This window comes from Pelodiscus sinensis, chromosome 24, assembly GCF_052426305.1.
Source record: "Pelodiscus sinensis isolate ZL-2025 chromosome 24, ASM5242630v1, whole genome shotgun sequence".
In the NCBI taxonomy this organism is placed as follows: domain Eukaryota; kingdom Metazoa; phylum Chordata; order Testudines; family Trionychidae; genus Pelodiscus; species Pelodiscus sinensis.
In genome coordinates this window covers 7248845-7268036 of record NC_143075.1, presented here as the reverse complement: position 1 = coordinate 7268036, position 19192 = coordinate 7248845, and the positions used below count along the sequence as shown (strand labels likewise).

Genomic DNA, 19192 nt, shown 5'->3' with positions numbered 1-19192 from the left:
TTATTCTTGTGCCATTTATCTCACCCAGATTGTGCCCTTCTCCTCCCCCTTCAGAGACGATCACTCTCACTCACAGTCCACAGCTCACTGGGTCAAGTTTTCTCCCCCCACCTCCTGCACTGCCTGTTTCTGGCATGCTAATATCAATTCCAACTGGTCGTTAACTTCTACTCTGCATTTGTCACTGAGCCTTTCCAAGTTCAATATTACACATGGAAATTAGAACATGCTTGGCACCATCTTCTGTAGGAGGTGAAATCTGCACATTAGAAGGTGATGGTCACAACCAAATGTCAGCTCCAGAGAGGTCCAGCAGATGGGACTGCTCCATTTTCAGACGATCTGCCTGTGTATTTGTTTAGACAGATGCCCGTGGAAGCCAGTACTGCAATAGTATTGGCAGATGAGAGCGATGTGGAAGTAGAAGGAAATGTTTGTGATGCACATCAAATGCTTTCAGATAACACTTGGAAGTTGCATAAACACTGGATGTTTCTGTTTGATTAAACCCTCTCGCAGCAAAATCCCTTTTTAAAAATATCTAGATGGCTGTTCACTCAGGTGATGGCGATCAACATAAACAATCTCGATTCATCATCTGCCTCTGGAAATGACTCGGGTGGAACCTCCTAGTTACTCAGTTATTGGTGGAGACTGCCAGGAACAAAGTATTTGGAATGGTAGCTTATGCGGCCCAGAATCGACTTCTCTTCTCTGGGGCTCGCTTTTCTTTGAATGTATTGTGTCCAGTTCTAGGCCCCCCACTACAAAAAGGATGTGGATGCATTGGAGAGGGTCCAGCGGAGGGCAACCAAAATGATTGGGGGGCTGGAGTATATGACCTATGAGGAGAGGCTGAGGGACTTGGGTCTGTTTAGTCTGCAGAAGCGAAGAGTGAGGGGGGATTTGATAGCAGCCTCCAACTTCCTGAAGGGAGGTTCCAAAGAGGATGGAGAAAGGCTGTTCTCAGTAGTGACAGATGGCAGAACAAGGAGCAATGGTCTCAAGTTGTGGTGGGAGAGGTCCAGGTTGGATACTAGGAAAAACTATTTCACTAGGAGGGTAGTGAAGCACTGGAATGGGTTACCTAGGGAAGTAGTGGAGTCTCCATCCCTAGAGGTGTTTAAGTCTCAGCTTGACAAAGCCCTGGCTGGGATGATTTAGTTGGGATTGGTCCTGCCTAGAGCAGGGGGCTGGACTTGATGACCTTCTGAGGTCTCTTCCAGCTCTGTGGTTCTATGATTCTATGAATGAAAACAAAATCTGTGTCTGTGACTTGATGTCTTGGGGCCTAGTACAGCCCTAAAGGGTGGTTGATGGGCCACATTCAGAAGAGACTTTGGTAAGTGGCTGTAAACAGCAAAGTGGTGTAACGTGCATCAACTTGTTCCGTGGGCAAGGACGGTTAACATGAATGACATATCAAGGTAGCTAAAAGGCGCAGTAGGGACAGCAGTGAAGGTAAGAAAGTGGTCCCAAGTCTTATCTTTGCTAAACCAGTGTCACTCCAGTGATTTACGATTGATTTATACTGCCATGAGAATAGAATCTGTTTGAAACACTTCACTTACACCATAACTTGTACTACCAGGGCCGAATTCAGCCTCTGGCACAGGCAGATGCAACTTGGATTGATGTCAAGAGTTGTCTTTTGATACTGGGTTTAAATATAATCCCCACTGAATATAAAATGGGTATTGCACAGCCACCAAATTAAGACGAGTATCACTACTTTGCCATGTATACCCATTTTTAACTGATGTAAATCCAGTTTAAGTGCCATCAGTGTACATTAATGAACCTCTAGGCGACAGTGAAATGACTTACATCTGTGTAAAATAGGAGTAAGATCCAAGCCAGGCTCCCGCTGGGAAGTCTACATCCCCTGGTATATTATTTCTGCACTTGCTCTGCCATGGCCCAGATCCTGCGCTCAAACTGCCCCCTATAAATCAGAATGAGCTCACTGAGCTACTCGGATGTGAGTCATCCCAGTCACGCAGATGTAACGGAGTACAGAATCTAGCCTGGAAAGCTGGGTTAGTAACTCTCACAATTCTGCAAAAGCATCATCCACCACTGGGCCGCAGCCTCATGCACCCATCTGGTGAGGGAAACAGGGCCATGGAACAGCAAAACACTGGGGTGGAGAATAAAAATAACAACAGATCACTGCTAGAGCCTCTATACGCAGTACAACCCTCCCCCACCCCAAAACACAAGGAGGCGGTGCATACCAAGAACTGATGAATAAAAAAATCCCCTCCTGAGGCTGCAGTTCTCAGGTTACATTCCTTTGACAGCTCGCTTGGGTATGGTACCTGTGTCAGGCTTGACACAAAAGGTCCAGCTTGCAGGCACATGCATTTGTGCTCAGTCAGTCGGGCGAGTTCAGACTCGGGAAGGCGGGCATTGGAATGAGAGTTTCTGGACAGCAGTGTAGTGAGGTAGCAGAGAGAACTCGCCCTTCACACCGGCCTGTGCCTTTGCACCCTATAGCTCCGTGTGGTGGTTGTGTTATAGCTGGAGAGACCTTGACCAAAATCGAGGCCACTCTCCAGATGCACTGAGGCCATGTCTACACTGTGGGGAGGTTTGCACCATAGCTACACGGTAGCATAGGCACAGTCTACAGCACTGGAAGGTGTTTTCCCACTGCGGTAGGAACGCCACCTCCATGAGCAATTCTTCTCTCAGCCTAGCTGCATCTACAGCAGAGTTAGGTCAACAGGGAGTGGGGAGGATGGATTGTTTTTTTCATACTCCTGAAAGACATAACTACGTAACCTATGTTTTAAATATAGACCAGGCCTGAGCAGTCTTTACCATGTAAATTGACAAGAGAAATTAAGGGGGCGGGGAGAGGGGAAGTGGGAGGCACAGACAAGGGAAGAAACTTGCCCACAGACACACAGCAGGGCTACGTCTAGACTGGCATGATTTTCTGGAAATGCTTTTAACGGAAAAGTTTTCTGTTAAAAGCATTTTCGGAAAAGAGCGTCTAGATTGGCGCAGAGTTCACGTTATAATGATGCACTTTTGCGGAAAAGCATCCATGCCAATCTAGACACGCTTTTCCGTAAAAAAGCCCCGATCACCATTTTTGTGGAAAACAAATCTCAGCTGTCTACACTGGCCCTTTTGCGCAAAAGGGACTTTTGCCCGAACGGGAGCAGCATAGTATTTCCGCAAAAACACTGACAATCTTACATGAGATCGTCAGTGCTTTTGGGGAAATTCAAGCGGCCAGTGTAGACATCTGGCAAGTTTTTCCAGAAAAGCGGCTGATTTTCTGGAAAAGCTGGCCAGTCTAGACACAGCCCAGGTGTATGGTAGAGCTAGGAATAGAATCCATGTCTCCTGAGTCCCACTCCCAGACCATACTGCCTCTCATAACAATACTTTGTTCCGGCCTACCGCTGTTCAGCCACACCTGGAGGTAATTTACCAAGGAGGGAAGACTCATTATCTCCAAGGTATAAATTGGGAAACTGAGGCAGGGATAAGAAAGATGACTCCCCCTCAGAGCACTTAGCAAACCGGTGGCAGAGCCAGGCATGGAACTCAGGGGACCCGACTTGTGTGATTGGGTGGGTGGGTTCTAGGTATTCAACAATGTGGCTACCAGAGGCAAGGGAGGGATAACAGCATGGTAACGTGAACTGCTGGAAGGGTCGGATGAGCCCAAATCAGATCTCCAGATCTGAACAACCCCAGACTCTGGGGACACTCCACACCCAGAAATGAACTTTCTGGTGAATGACCTCTTATGGAAATTATTATGTGTGCACAGGGCTGTTCAAAAGCAGCACCGTAGAACTCCCTGGGCTGCTATGTGGCTACCCTCACCCTTAACCTGGGGACAGCTATTCGTGCCAGAGACTCACCCAGTACTTGGCCTTGGAGCCATGTAGCCTGTGCTGGATGGGATGGCTAGCCTTTGTGGATGGCACCTTTGTGCTGCACATCCGGGGTATGTAACGCTGGGCAGAGGAAAGGGGTCTGATCGTGTGAGGCACTGAGCCATTGACTTCATTGGAATGGAGCGCGCTGAGCACCCGGTGGTTCTCCGTGTGGGCATGGGGCTCTGGGCAGGTTGTCACAGAAGAGCTCAGATGGCCAAACTTCAGTGCCCCTGAGTCGCTCTGCCCCAGAAACCGGAGATGCTATCTCCTTGAGAGTGTGTCATTGAGAGCAAATCTGACAAGGAGCCTCTGAGTGACGCCATGGGAATGACAGCCTCTGACAGGTTCCAGCGTGAGGACAAAGTCACAGGGGACAGCCTGGACTGGCAGCATCATGCACCCTCTTGTAGGCTGCCAACTGAGGATGGGAGCAGAGCTCACAGTGACATGCTGGGGCACATGCAATGCTAGGGATGCCGGGGAAAGGCACTCCCGATGACCCAGGTGTCTCTGTGTTCCTACTCACTCGCATCCTGTTAATAACATGAATAGACAGCGCTGGAGCTGCGAAGTAGACCAAGCACGTGCAGATTGTCAGAGGTGCCTTAAGCCCTGTGCACTGCGACCACTGCTAAATCAGCGACATTATATATTTTTAAAAAATTATTTAGAAATCTCATGGGTGAGTAAAAACCCGCTGACACCTGCCCTAGATTCCCTGTAACTTTCCTAGCGTCATAAATGCCTCCATCTCCTCTAGGGAGATATGACCCTAGCAAAATATAGTTTGCATTTAGAAAGGCCAGATCAGGGCACGTCCTCATCTGTTCCATCCCTGTAAATCCTGTTCTCTTGAATTACACCAGAGCAATCCGAGGTGAGAATGGGGCCTGCTGATGGCTATGGAATTACTCCAGTTGTACAGTGGTTAAAGAGCAGAATCAGGCCCATTGCACCTTTGAAGTCAGAGGAATTACTTACTGTGGTGTAAGAAGAGATTCTGTCCCTCTGAATTTACTTTTAAAAACCTAGCTGATGATGGGTACATGACATTCCTTTTCCCCCTGTAAAGAAGAGAGAAGGTGGTGGCCTGCAGAGAAACTAAAGAAAACAAGAAACTTGAAAGGGGGACAGGAGGAAAGGCCTCCAAAAATCAGAGAAGCCAGCAGACCTAGTGAGAAAATGAGAGTCAACTTGCGAGCAGGAAGGAAAGGGGAAGGTTATGTCATTAGAGACTGGAATCTAATGTTTTGCTGAAACTCCATGGATACAGGAAGGAGCAGGGTGGGTAAAAATAGCAAAATGCATATAGTATGAGTTCCAAGAATTTGACTCTCTGAAAAGAAAGAAATGTATGTTCTTGCTTAAAAGCAGAAGGAAAAAGTTATGTGTTGTTATGAATCTATTCGAAAGAATGAAGGAAGGAGAGAGAAACAGGAAGGCTGCTGAAAAGGATTTCTGGTTTCTCCAACCAAAACATGGCCATTTTTATTATTATTATTATTGCATATGTTGTATCCGACTGCTCAGTGGCTTGGTTCGCAAGGGACAGAAGCTATAGAGATTGTTCAAGCGAAAGTTCTTTTTTGGGGCCAAGGCGCACACGGAAGATCTCCACTGTTGATCACAATTTAATCTTCCATTCTATAAGTTACGGCTCTTTTCTCATATTTAAGAGCTTAAATAGGCTAGCTAGTAGGTGGTTAGGCCAAACACTCCATTCTCTTTGGGCTGGACGGCATAAGTTAGTATCTCTCCAGGCCAGAGAGTCACACCTCATCAATAAAGCAGAAAATTCCTACAACAAAAAGAGGGGGAAAATCAGCCCATTTACTCCATTAGCTTGTTTTATGTCAGAACAGATGGTAACCTATCACCATGGAAGTCTTTATAACAATTTCCATCTTTTAAGTTTGAACGCAGGTCTTAAATTTTTCCCCTGGTGAAAATATGGACCATGAGTCATTATACACGCCATGTGCTATCTGCATGGGATTTTCACTTTATTCAGCAAGCCATTCCATTATGCTAACTGCTTCCCTCCTCCCCCCATTCCCAGCCTGGGCAAGTGGCCAATTCCATCATCTTAAACTCGGCAATATGAACAAGGAAGGTACCATCTGAGGAGGAGCTAGAATGCACAGACAAGGGGAGATGACTTGCTGCACAGCACAAAGGCCAGGAGTCAATTCCTAAAGCCCAAATGATTGTCCAAAGAGGTCGCTTGAGTTATGACCCCTTCTGTCTAACCTCTAATCGTTGGCTGTGAAGCTAGGGCCTGATCCTGCAAGATATTGAGTGCTCAGCACCTGCTGGATCTGGGCTCTCAATGCGCTTTCTCCGTCTCCTTTTGAAGACAGAAGGCCTGGCTTGATCTCTCTCTCTCTGACATGCGTGGGCAGTGACTGGCATGGGAGCAGCAGCCTGGGCTTGATTTGCTGCAGCGTCACTCCCCTGAGTGGGGCTGAAGAGGAAGTCCCAGTCGCTCCCGCCTGTAGCATCCTTCACAGTAGCACAGCAACAGACATTGGCTGTAATGATACAAAGGGGATTCTTCATTAAGGCTACAGGACACTAACAAATGCTGTGGTTTCCTCCACCTCCCAGACTGACTACCACCTGCCCAGTGCCAATTGTCTCTACCCACAATATTCCTAAATCCTGGTCTGGCTGCAGCACTCCTCCATCGGCTTGCTTCACTATTTACCCCTTCCCTACAAGCTGACTTACCGGGATGGGCTTTTATCAAAACTACAAGACCGCCATGCTCCTGAATGCTGGGGAAATTCAGATCCAAATTTTGCAGCTTGGATCCATCTGTGCTTTCACCGTAATGTCTCAAGGCAGCATTCCCGGAGCTGCAGGAAGAGACATGAAAGAAACATGTGATATATTGCTACCTATGCTGCTGGGAGCATTAGAAATGCAGTGCAGTGGACGGATGGATAGATAAATCCTTGCCAAGGCCACTGTCATTATTCAGGAGCAGGTTAGATCCCTGATCCTGGCCATGAATCCCCTTGATACTAAGTAAGGGGGTGAATGGCACCTTGTCAAAGGGCAGGAATTATATAGAACACCATTTCCCCTGAAGAAATAGCTCAGATGCCTTATATAATGAATGAGCTCACTTCACATGCCTCTGCCAGAAACAATAAAAGTTAGAAAATGTCCCAGTAATTAAAATAAAGCGTTACCCAGATTTATGATGAGAAATGTGACACATCAGGCAGTTGACTCCTGCTCTGGACTCACAAATATGCCTCACCTTGGTTGGAACAGGCTGCATTCGTTACCAGGAACAGTGCAGGTCCAGGGTGAGCCCAGAAAGCAGTGAGTCCAGCATGAGCCCCAGAATGGCGGCAGAGAGAAAGCAGAGGGGAGGGGAAGATGCCAGCTGGCTTCCTCCCCGGTGCATCTCAGATCTTATGGCGTATGCATGGTACAGATCGTGGTCACTGCTTCAGGATGGGTTTTGGATTACACACGGGAAATGGAGGTGGGAGGGAGGGCGAAAGAGTCATTCCTAGGCCTGTTGCATGCCTGGAAGAAATGGAACAGGAACTTGTGAAAAGCAGGAGGGGGGGAAAAGAAGAGGCAAGGGGAGACCAGCCTCGGCCAGGCCGCCTGCTCAGAGGGCTGGAGAATTGTGACTTGGTGATCATGTTCTCCTCGGTAGAGACACCCTTTCCCTTCCTGGGTGTGAGTGAAGGGCTGGTGGCAGGGGGAGGGGGAGGGGGTGGAGTGACTGTTCAGAAAGCAGCGTGGCAAGGTGCTGGGTAGCACTTCTACAGGCTGGGAAGGCCACGTGAAGACAGACGTGTGTGTGTGGAGGCATGTCCATCTCCATGGGCTGTTCGCCTTGGCCTCGGCAGAGACAGCCCATATGGGGCACCGTTAATGACCTCCAGGCTGGTATTTTGGCATCATATGGAGAATTGTCCATTGGACACTGGACTGAGACCTACTGAACTCATACTATGTGGGCTAAGAATAGCCACAAAGCAGAAACACTCAGTCATTCCGGACTGGGCTATTTGAAAAAGTGGCTTGACTGAGAAGCAAATCAGTAAACTATTGGGAAACCACTGCTTAATTGAAGAGTGCAGGAGGGGAGACCTTTTCATACTGTTGGGGGCGGGATTATTTAGCAAACAGGTGTATTGGCTCTCTGGGGAACTGAATTCTATTTCTGGCTCTGCCACTGACAGGCAGCGGGACCTTGGGCAGGTCACTTTACTTCTCTGTGTTTCTCTTTCCCCTCTCACTTACTGTCTGTTTACGCTGTAAGGGTATGTCTACACTACAGCACTAATTCGAACTAACTTAGTTCTAATTAGTTAATTTCAACTAAGCTAATTCGAATTAGTGCATCTAGACTTAAAAACTAGTTCGCTATTAGCGTTTTGCTAATTCGAACTAGCATGTCCACACTGAGTGGACCCTGAACTGAGGTTAAGGCTGGCCGGAAGCAGTGCCGGCAGGGCATCAGATTAGGACTTAGAGTGTGGAGCTGCTGTCTCAGGCTAGCCGAGGGCTGTGCTTAAAGGGACCCGACCCCCACCCTGAACAGACAGTTCTCAGGGGTTCCCCGCTTGCAAAGCAGTCCTGGCTTGGAGTGCCCTGAGTGCCCACACTCGGCACATCACAGCACTCGGCCATCAGCCCGGCTGCACTTGCCGTAGGCTGCCATCCGGAGGGGGGGGGTCAATCAAGGGGCTTCAGGAGAGCTTCCACCCCGAGAAGCCCACAGAGCCACCCCAATCCTCCCCATCAGGGGCTCGTACCCCATTCCTCCCTCACCTCCTTCCACTTATCCCGGGCTTCATTTGCATGTTCCCAGGCAGGCGCCATTTTTAAATCCCCTGAGTTCGAACTGACTGCCCGGGGCTACACGCGGCAGTCAGAAGTTAATCCAAACTACGTCCTTAGTTTGGATTAACTGTTACTCCTCCTGAAATGAGGTGTAACAGTTAATTCGAACTAAGGATTTAGTTCGGAGTAACTTCTGATTGCCGCGTGTAGCCACGGGCAGTCAGTTCGAACTAAGGGGGTTTAAAAATGGCGCCCGCCCGGGAACATGCAAATGAAGCCCCGAATATTTAAATCCCGGGCTTCATTTGCAAGTTCGAATGCTTACATTAGCCACCCTAGTTCGAACTAGGGGGCTAGTGTAGACATACTCTAACAGAGTTTAAAAAAGAGCTAGATAAATTCATGGAGGTTAGGTCCATAAAAGGCTATTAGCCAGGGGGGTAAGGAATGGTGCCCCGGCCTCTGTCAAAGGCTGGAGAAGGATGACAGGAGAAAAATTGCTTAATTATCGTCTTTGGTCCATCCCCTCTGGTGTACCTGGCACTGGCCACTGTTGGCAGACAGGATACTGGGCTAGATGGACCTTTGGTCTGACCCAGTATGGCCGTTCTTATGTTCTTATAACCAACCCCTGATCTTGCGTTGAGTTAGGAGAAGAGGAAGCTGCATACCAAATTTGGTGACCCTGGCTCTTACTGTTTAGAAAGGGTTCTTGAACAAATGGACTCGCAGACAGACAGACAAACATGCTCTAAAAATTGATAGATATTTAGATAGATACGCTTCCCCAGCACAGTGTGCTTGAGATTAGCAGGCCAGATTTTCAGACCAGTGAAGGGCACCGTTGTTTGTGCCATTTCTGTGCCTTTGCACGCAGCAGTGAGCTGCACGTCCCTATGTCTGCAGGTTCCTAATTTTACATGTGCTGTCATGGTAAATGTCCATGTAAATTAATCTTGCCGTTGTGGGCATACGGTTGATGCAACCATGTGTCTAGCATGTTTGAATGTTTATTTAAAATGAGAGGGCAACAATGGGACTCTCTCTGCATCCCCTTCCAAATCATGGCTGTATAATTCAGCCCGGGAATGTAGTTATTGTGCGGTGAAAATGAAATCTCTCCGAACTCGAAAGTGGTGATGTTCCTGGAACAATCAAATTAAAGCTGCGATTTTTTGTTTGCTTTCATCTTGTAAAACAGAAACAAAAACGGCATGAGGTCAGCTCATTCCAGCTCTCACGAAATCCATGTGTCCAGTGGCTTCCTCGTGAAATGAGCAGTAACGGTAGTTCGGAATAGGAAGCCTAGTCCAAACTGCCTAGTCCGTGCCGCGTGTAGCCGCGCGGCATGGAGTCCGCACTAGCGGACATTTAAAAATGGCGGTGCCCAGCGAGATGCAAATGAAGCCCGGGAAATTCAAATCCCGGGCTTCATTTGCAACTCCGTTTGCCTACATTACCACCCTAGTTCGAACTAGGGGGGTAGTGTAGACATACCCTGAGAGATGTCTGTCTAACCTGCTCTTAAATATCTCCAATGATGGAAATTCTACAACTTCCCTAGGCAATTTATTCCAGTGCTGAACCATCCTGACAGTTAGGAAGTTTTCCCTAATGTCCAACCTAAACCTCCCTTGCTGCAATTGAAGCCCATTGCTTCTTGTTAGACTTTCAGAGGTTAAGGAGAATATTTTTTCTCCTTCCTCCTTGTAGTACGTAATCTTTTAGGTACTTGAAAGCTGTTATCATGTCCCTTTGGTCTTCTCTTTCCCAGACTAAACAAACAGTTATTTCAATCTTCCATCATCGGCCATGTTTCCTAGACTTTTAATCATGTTTGGTGCCCTTCTCCAGTTTGTCCATATCTTTTCTGAAATGTGGCACCCAAAACTGGCCACGTTACTCCATTTGAAGCCTAATCAGCACAGAGTAGAGCAGATGAATGACTACTCATGTCTTGCTTTCAACTCTCCATCTGCAATCCCTGAGCTGTTCTGACCCTGTGTGGCTATCAAAAAAAAAAAAAAAGTTTCACATAAAATCTTAGCCTCATAACTTCTTCAAAGCAGGCAGTTTTCTGTCCTGATGTCAAACTGTGGCTTCTTTTCCTGAGGAAGAGGTGGGGGGTGGTAGAAAGGGAAACGGTGCCGGCGTGCTGGTGAAAGCTGCCATCTTGCAAAATGTTTTCACAAGCTGGTGCTATAATACCAAGTGGTGGGGCTGATTCAAGGGATGGCTTGGCTTAATCAGCAGGGCATGGGGAGATGAATCACTTGACATTTAGCCCCAGATTCATCTCTTGCTTTGGTGTAAATTGGGAGGAATTCCAGGGATCTTTGATGGGATTTCAGTAGGGAACATGAAGGGTGGTCTGGATTGGGACTGGACAGAAGAGATGAGCTCCACCACAGACTCCCTGTATTAAACTCAAGCACATTGCTTCCCTTCTTAGTGCCTCAGTTTCCTATCTATAAAATGGGATTCCTAATTCTTCCCTTCCTCATGATGTGCTTGTGACAATGAAGTCATTAATGCTAGCTGAGGAGTCCAGATACTCTGGTGATGGGAGCCACAGAAAAGCCTATGCATAAAATGATGTCAGACCACTGGAGCGTGGTGGGGCTGGAGAGACGAGTAGTGGGTTTGGAGAGAGCGTGTTCTGAATGACACAAGAGTTGACATTAGCACCATGTACCTGCACCAGTATTCCCTCTAATTTTTTTCATCTGTGTGTGGAATAAATTTTATGTGCACTGAAGCATGCATGAATGTGCACCACCAGTAGAAACAAAAAATCTAGTTGTGGGTGTTCTGTTAATCAGCTGGGCAGCATTTGAATCTCTCCTGCACAAGCTGCACAAGCGCACAGCTCACCGGGAACACTGACCCTCACAGTAGTCTCCTGGTGAAGGAGGGAGGGATCTCTAACGTGGTTGCGTGGAAGGCAGGTTTTGGGCTCTAATTCATGCATGGCCTCTATATGGATTGAATGGGAGGAAATATTTCCACTAAGCATACGTTTCCACAAGCCAAAACATGCCAGCTTCGGGGGCCACCCCTCCAGGCTCTGTATTCTGGGGTGGTTCCGCTGAAGCCAGCAGCATGTGAAGGACTGCTCACTTGGTCCCACTGTTGTTTGGGGACTTTGAACAATGGGGAGCCATGTTCTAATAAAGCCCAAAACCGAGTGAGCCAAGGAGGCATTGCCAAGCAGATTAACAGAGCGCCCTGAGCTAGTTTTTTTTTGTGTCTACTGGTGGTACACATTCGCACGTGGCTTGGTGCACATACAGTTATTCTGCACATGGATGAAAAAAGTTAGAGAGAACATTGGTGCAGGTACACTGTGCTTAGTCAACTCTCGAATCATTCAGCACATGCTGCCCCCAAATTTTCTCCTCCTCTCCCCCCAAGCAGTGGTGGAAGTCAAAGAGAGAACTACAGTGACTCCCCTGGGGGGTGGGATTGGGTTGACCCTCTTTAGCGGTCACTTTAGCATGGAACGGTGCAGATCCTGACTCAAAGGGGAGACCTTAGTGGCTTGAATCTTCATCCATCAGATGCCCAATTTGCTGGGAAGCCTTGGATTGCATCTCTGGTGTATCCAGCAGTGGATTCAGCTTCTCCCTGCTGAGGTGCTGACAGTGAGTGGTGGACAGTGCCCTCCCCGGGAGCTGCGATTTGGCCACTCGCTTCTTTCCTGGGAGAGGGGGTGTTTTATGTCCCAAACATACTTGGGAATGAAAGTCGCTGTAGACTCTTCAGGCCTTTGCTGTCCTGACAACCTAGCAGGGCTGTTCTGCTAGCTCCTTTGGGAATCCTGAGGGCTCCAGGTTTGTATGCCTTCCTTTGACTTCTCCCAATAAATTAACTTTTTTTTTAAATTGGCAATGGCAGGCACGCCTGGCTTTTTAATGAGGTGTGTGGCAGCCTTTGCTGGGGCATGTATGGACACAGTATGGTGAGGTGGGGGAGGCCCTTGGGCAGCATTCCAGCCAGATGGAAAAGACATCCTGCAAGGGGGGGGGGGGGCCCTAAAGCCTCCCCCACCACCTCCGAGAGCTTAGCAAATGCTAAAATCAGGAGTGAGAGCAATGGGCCACCACAGCCCTGCTCGCCGCGCACGTGTGCCTGTTAGCAAAACAGCCAGAGGCGACGGGGCTGTAAAGATTTGGATTCAGCCATTTAAAAGATGCCCACAGGGTTTGGACACCCGGGTTCCATGACAATTAATGTGACGTGGGCATCCAGTTCCCAGAGGGGGCAGCTGACAGATTTCAGCCTCAGCTTCCAAATGGGCTGCTTAGGGATGTGAAAGGTGAACCAGTTAAGTGGTAAACACGCTTTATTGCGGGCGTGGGGGTGGGGACCTTTTTTGGGTAGGAGGCCACCGACCCACAGAAAAATCAGTCGAGGGCCGCACACAGGTGAGAAGCCAAACGAACAAAAAACAAAATAAAACAACCTTCGCTGATATGGCCCCCGACGGAGAAAGACACTCCACACATTCTCCTCACACACTAGAGCCTGGGAGGCCTGGCCTTGTAGATTTTGTGTGCTCCAGCCCCGTGATGGGACGGCAGGGGGGCTGGAGTGCCAGCACAGACTTCCCAGTGCTGGGGAGAGGCCCTGAGCCTCAGGGGCCGGATTTAGACAAGCCAGGGGCTGCATCTAGCCCCCGGGCCTGAGGTTCCCCATGCCTGCTTTATTGGTTAACCAGAGCCTCTTCCACTCATGGTGGCCCAGCCAGCAGGTCCGCAGTGGGTGGCAGGCCCAGAGCAGCCCCTGCAACCCATGGCAGGCGGTTAACCGGTTAAACAAATTGTTTAAGTGGTTAACTATTCTGGGAGGTTTTTACATCCCTATTGCTGAGGTGTGCTAGCATTGTGGTCTCTATCTGGGCCAACATGGGGGCCGTGTAGAGCAGAAAGCATGAATCTTTACAGCGGGAGTGGGGAACCAGGGCTGGATTACCGAATAGGCAGACTAAGCACGTGCTTAGGGCACCAGCAAAGCAGGGGCACCAAAAAAAGAAAAAAAAAGAGATTTTACAGTATAGTATTGTTTTTATTTTGAATTACATATGGTGGGGGCACCATAATCTTTTCAGTGTTTAGGGCCTCTAAAGGTCTTAATCCTGTCCTGGGGGAACCTATGGCCCAGGAGCCAGAATCAGTCTCCAGCTTGCCTAGATCTGGCCTCCGAGGCGCGGGGCACCCCCTCCAGCATGGGGGAGCTGGTGCTCCAGCCCTTCCACCCCTTTTTTCCCCCAGACCTTGCACCCCCCCACCACTGTACTCTCCCTCCCACCCAGACGCCATATCCCAAGCCCACTTCACAGCAGGCTCCTCCCACACACTGAACCCCTCATTTTTGGCCCTACCCCAGAGCCTAAGAGGGCCCACAAAATCTACTAGCCTGGGCCCACCTAAGTTCTGGTGTGTGAGGGGAATGTGCATGGGGATTTTTTTGCTTCTCACTTTTGTGCGGCCCTCCTGGCTGATTTTTTTTTCCTGTGGCTCAGCAGCCCCCGACCCAAAACAAGTTTCCCCACCCCCGCTCTACAGCCTGAGCTTCAGAACTAGGTCCTGTGGCTCGTGTCCAGAGCAGGGAAAAGGAACATCACCCCCTCCCCCCCCCCCCCGCAACTAGCGGGTGACCAATTTCCCCTGGATGGAGGGAGCTCATCCCCCAGCAGTCAGGTCCAACAGGATGAGGTACCTCGGCAAACTGTGGCACGAGTGATTGCCACATGCTGGCGACTAAGTGAAAGCGTGGGACTCTGCAGTGGGGCTGTCACAGCGCTATGTCCCCTGTGTATTTAGCACCGGGAGGGACGGGCGACACACACTGGCCATTGTGCTGCATTAGCTTGTGTGTATCCACAACAGGGCAACGGACACGGAGACAGGGCAGGAAGTGCGATTGGCTGGAGAGGGATGGGAGCCACTGCAGAGATGGGATGCTCATAAGGGGCCAACTTTCCCCCCCACCACCACCCTTTGGCACCATGGGACATTCTGCGTCAGAGCAACAGAAACCCTGAGCCCAGCTCTGGAAAACCAAACAGCCAGTGGATCAGAGTCCAACACACTCAAGCCAGCCTGCTGCTGTCACCGTGCTGGACAGGTACGCAGCTAGAAAGGAGGAGTGGCAGAGAAGGCCAGAGTCTGGCAGAGGAAAATGACTTTATCGTCTCCACCCTGGGGCTGCATCATAATAATCAGGCAAGGAGAGGGTGACTCTAGCACTGTGTGTGATCTCCCCTGCCTACCACATGTCTGCCGTGTGCTGGCGTCCCAGGGTGTGGTGTTTTTGTTCTGCCCTCATTCTGGCTTGGCCATCCTCTCTGTCTGGTTCCCTGGCCTTGACCTTCCCTCCCACTCCACAGAGCTGCATTTGTGGCTCTGCCTTCCCGGGACTCTGCAGCTCAGCTCTGCAGCTCCCCAGCCTCTGCGGTTCAGAGCACACAGTCTCAGAGGTCCCCGGCCAACTTGGGTTTCTTCACTGAAACCACACAGCAGGGCTCCAGCGGGACTAGCCTACCGAAGGGAACTCCCCTGCCTTCCGGCCCTCCCTCTTAAGTCAGTCACTGAATTGTTTTGTAGTTTAGCAACTGCATCTTCCCTCAGTTTCATCCCTGCCAGGCTCACAACCCACTGGGCCAGCTAGGAGATGATATGCTTTATTAGCTCCTTGTGAATCCCATTCCATCGCTGCTCCTCGGGGTTGTCTCAAAGATGAGTTCTGAGAGCTTCGCTGTGTATTCCTCTATTTACCGCCCTGTTTCTGGGCCAGCATCTGATCTCAGATATACACCGAGAGTCATTCCTTTTGAAATCAAGAGGAATTGTGGTCCCTTGCCCTATTTGCAAGTCAAACCCCTTATTCTGCTGCCAGAATATAAATTTAGGGGCTAAGTTTTGAACCCGAGGTTAACCTAAATCTAAGGCCTCACTGCAAAAGTGTTATGTCCTTTTCACTAAATACATTTTTAATTAAACAGAGTATGGGTAGAAATACTTGCATGTGGTTTTGTTTTACATTTCAATTAAAGCTACCTTTACAAAACAATTAAATTAAACACTCTTTTGCACTGTTCTGAAGCCCAGCACCGAAGGATTGTCTCGGCATAGGGGCACCAGAAGGGGGCATTTTGTGTAAATGGTTACTTTTGGTTTACCAGTGGAGCCCAGTGAAGGTGCATGAAAAGTAAATCACAATTCCCCACTGAGGCTTATCTTCTTTCCCCTCCATGTTCCAATTGCACAAAGTAAATGGGGACTCTGTTTAGGGGGAGAGGGCTCTGTGTCTTCAGGGAGTTTTTGTTCCTGTAGTGTGAACTATTTAGTGCAATCCCTTAAACAACATGGAAGATGCATGTTTGTTTCTGATGCTGTTTGAGGTGACACGACTAAAATGGAGTGGACTCTTAACTTTGGATGCAGGTCATTGTAGTTGCTTTTCTAACTTCCTACATGCTAGAGAGCTATATAAACAAAAACCTTCACTCATCTCTGAGCTCAGTAGGTTATTGATTCCCCTCTCCAATGCCAGCTGACTTCCTCTGCAGCCTGCCTGTTGCAGTGTGTGCGTGTGTGTGCTAGACAATGCCCCAGCAATGGCAGAAGGGGAGCCCAGATGCAGCTCAAGCGGCACTTCCCATGAACTCCTTTCACTGTGCAGCAGTAATGAAATTGCCAGTGATCAGAGCGGGTCATCAGAGTACACCATGGACTCAGAGTACATGTCCGGGATCAGGTGTACTCTGAGTAATTGGCTGGTGATCGTTTTTACAATCTCATGTTCTTACTGACAAGATGAAAACAGCAGGTGGCTGCAATGAAAGAAAAAAGCAGGATTAGTGTATTTTTGTTAAAGTTACATTTTTAGCCTTGTAACAACCAGGTTATGTCTAGACTGAAGGCTTCTTTCATAAGAAGCTTTTCTGAAAGAGATCTTCTGAAAAACTTTTTCCAAAAGAGAGTGTCTACACAGCAAAAGCGCATCGAAGAAGCGATCTGCTTTTTTTAAAGATAGCGTCCACACTGAATGGATGCTATCTTGCATTTAAGCTGTGATTACGATGGGCGGAATGGCCACCAGGGTACCTGGGGTTTTTCCTCTTTCCTCTTCTTTCGAAAGAGCTCCTTCTTCCTTGTCCACACACGCCTTTTTCCGAAAGAGCTCTTCCTCATAGAAAGAGGCTTGCCAATGTTGGAAAAACCCCTCTGTTCTTCCAATTTTTTTTCCGAAATAACTGTGATTACAGTGTGGACGTGTGATTGCAGTGTTGACATACCCCCAGTGTATCAAAAACCCAAACCACACCGTGTGCCGCAAGCAAACAGGCCGCGGCCCACATGTTGAGTAGACCTGGCATAAAGTGTCACATTGCGAGCCAGATGCTCAAACCCATTTAGTGTCCAGAGCTCTCCTTGAGAGCCTCAGGAATTGTTGGGTGCTGCATGCTTTGGAATATCTGGCCTCTTCTATTAGGAGCCTGGTGGTAGTTAAGCTCTTTTGAGAGAGCATGTAGGTCCCATTATGCTAGGTTCTGTGAAGTCTTGGCTGGAGCTTCCAGCTGCCACCACATAATGCAAATCATGAATAATCAGTGATCATAACATCTGCTTCAGCCTGAGGTTCCCAAAAGGACAGGCTAGGTAAGAAAGTACATATCTTCTTTCACTTTATTTGTATTTGTTTATTATTTGTAGTGCCCAAATCCCATCAGGATTGGGGCTACACTGTGCTATGTGTTGTTCAGACCAGTCCCGGGCCCCTTACCCTCCCAATTAAAACCAAGATACTACATTAGGATCTCAGTAGCTCTGAGTGGCATCTCTACGTGGCCTTTTTTCCTTTCTGCTTTCAGATGTCACCTGTCCCTGCCCCCTCTCCCAGATGCTGACCTTCCCAGATGTTTTATAAAAGAGTTGCAAAGTGCAGTCCTATCCTCCATAATCCCTCTGCCTTCCTTGTGAGCGGCACCTCTGGCGAGGGAGAGGAATAGAGCTCACTTTTATGTTGCTGTGTGGAATGTTTCAGGTACAAACAGGTCCCTTTCCCTGCTTGGGGAGATGGGGTGGTGATGGGGGAAGATGCTCCCCGGACATTCACAGGTTTGCAAGAGAACCAAAAGTGGAGGGGGGACGGATGGAATGAAATGCCTGTTCAGTATGGAAAATGGAGTCTGCTTTTCATTCTGGGCCTTTGGAATCTGTGGGTGGATTGAAACTGGCAGGCAGGGAGCAAACACCCACCCACCATAGGGTTGTGTGGTTCAGAAGTTTACAAGAGCATTTGTGTTCCAGGAGCTGCTGGCCTTGAAGCCAATGAAGGGGGGAGAGGGGGGAGCGAGAGAGAAAGAGAAAACACTGTGGTGTTAGGGCCCTTCCTCTGAGATTTCCCCCTCCCCTCTGTTTCTGCTTTCTCCAGCTAGGGGGCTATCGAACCTGAGAGATCTGAATTGGTTGGAGGGGGTGAAATGTGTGTGTGGGGTTTTTGTGTGTGTTTTGTTTTTGTTTTTGTTTGTTTGCAGTCCTTCATCAAGGAGGCAGGAGGCTTCAAAACCTTACACCAAAGGAGAGATCTCCCGTCCCCCCCACCCCACCCGGTCAGTCTCCCCCTTGCTACCTCCCTGCTGCTATTTAACTCAGCAAAGCCTCTGGGAGACGGACAAACGGAAGTTTTACTGTATTGTGAGGGCTGCGAATGCCAGCCTTTTAATGCCTAAACCTGTTAAGAAAAACCACAGCGTTTAGCAATTTGATACTAATCCTTTCCCCTTCTCTAAAGCTGCTTGTCTTTTGAGGATCTCAAAATGTGTTACACCCATTCATGGAACTAATCCTCCTTCTGAGACAGGGCAGGGTCACTACCTACAGTTGTGAGAATAGAGAAACTGAGTCACGGAATGGACTTACCCAGGGTTACCACTGGCATGTAAACTGCTCATAGGAGGACATACACAGTTTCCTTCTACCCCATGATTTATCTGTAGAGGGGAAGAGCCAGGGAAATGCTTGTCCTCCAACACAACTGCTCCCTTGCAGTCAATATCTCCTCTCTCCTCAGCTGTCTGATTCTGATCTCACCTCAACCCAGGTTCATAGCCCGCTGGGGTCAGAGGGAGCCTTTCCATTACTTCGCTAGACTCTGAATTAGGCCCCGATGCTGTGTTTACACTAGTATGTCTCCTTTAGCCTCAGTAGGATCAGTTCTGATTCAGGGCCTGATCTTGCTGCCTTTAAAGTCAATCAGCGTTTTTGGTGATCTTAGGCTCTATTTGTTAAGGGCATGTCATATTAACCAGCTGAGACTTCCAAAGCAGTCTAAAGGAAATTGTGCCCACGCCCCCATGACAGATCTTTGAGAAATCAATGCTTGCCTAACTCCTATAGGCTCTTTAAATCATTTATTTATCAGCCTTTCTATGGCCATCAGTTGTGTAGTACCTGAGCAGCTCA

The 19192-nt window shown here is 48.7% G+C and overlaps 1 long non-coding RNA gene across 1 annotated transcript; it reads right to left on the bottom strand.

The window, feature by feature from the left end:
• Nucleotides 1-5852: 5852 nt before the first annotated feature.
• LOC106731706 (uncharacterized) lies at nt 5853-7403 on the bottom strand. Its single transcript, XR_001367961.3, has 3 exons — nt 7174-7403; nt 6636-6763; nt 5853-6436 (listed from the first exon to the last, which is right to left on the bottom strand). It is a non-coding gene; the product is annotated as an uncharacterized LOC106731706 (long non-coding RNA).
• Nucleotides 7404-19192: the final 11789 nt, after the last annotated feature.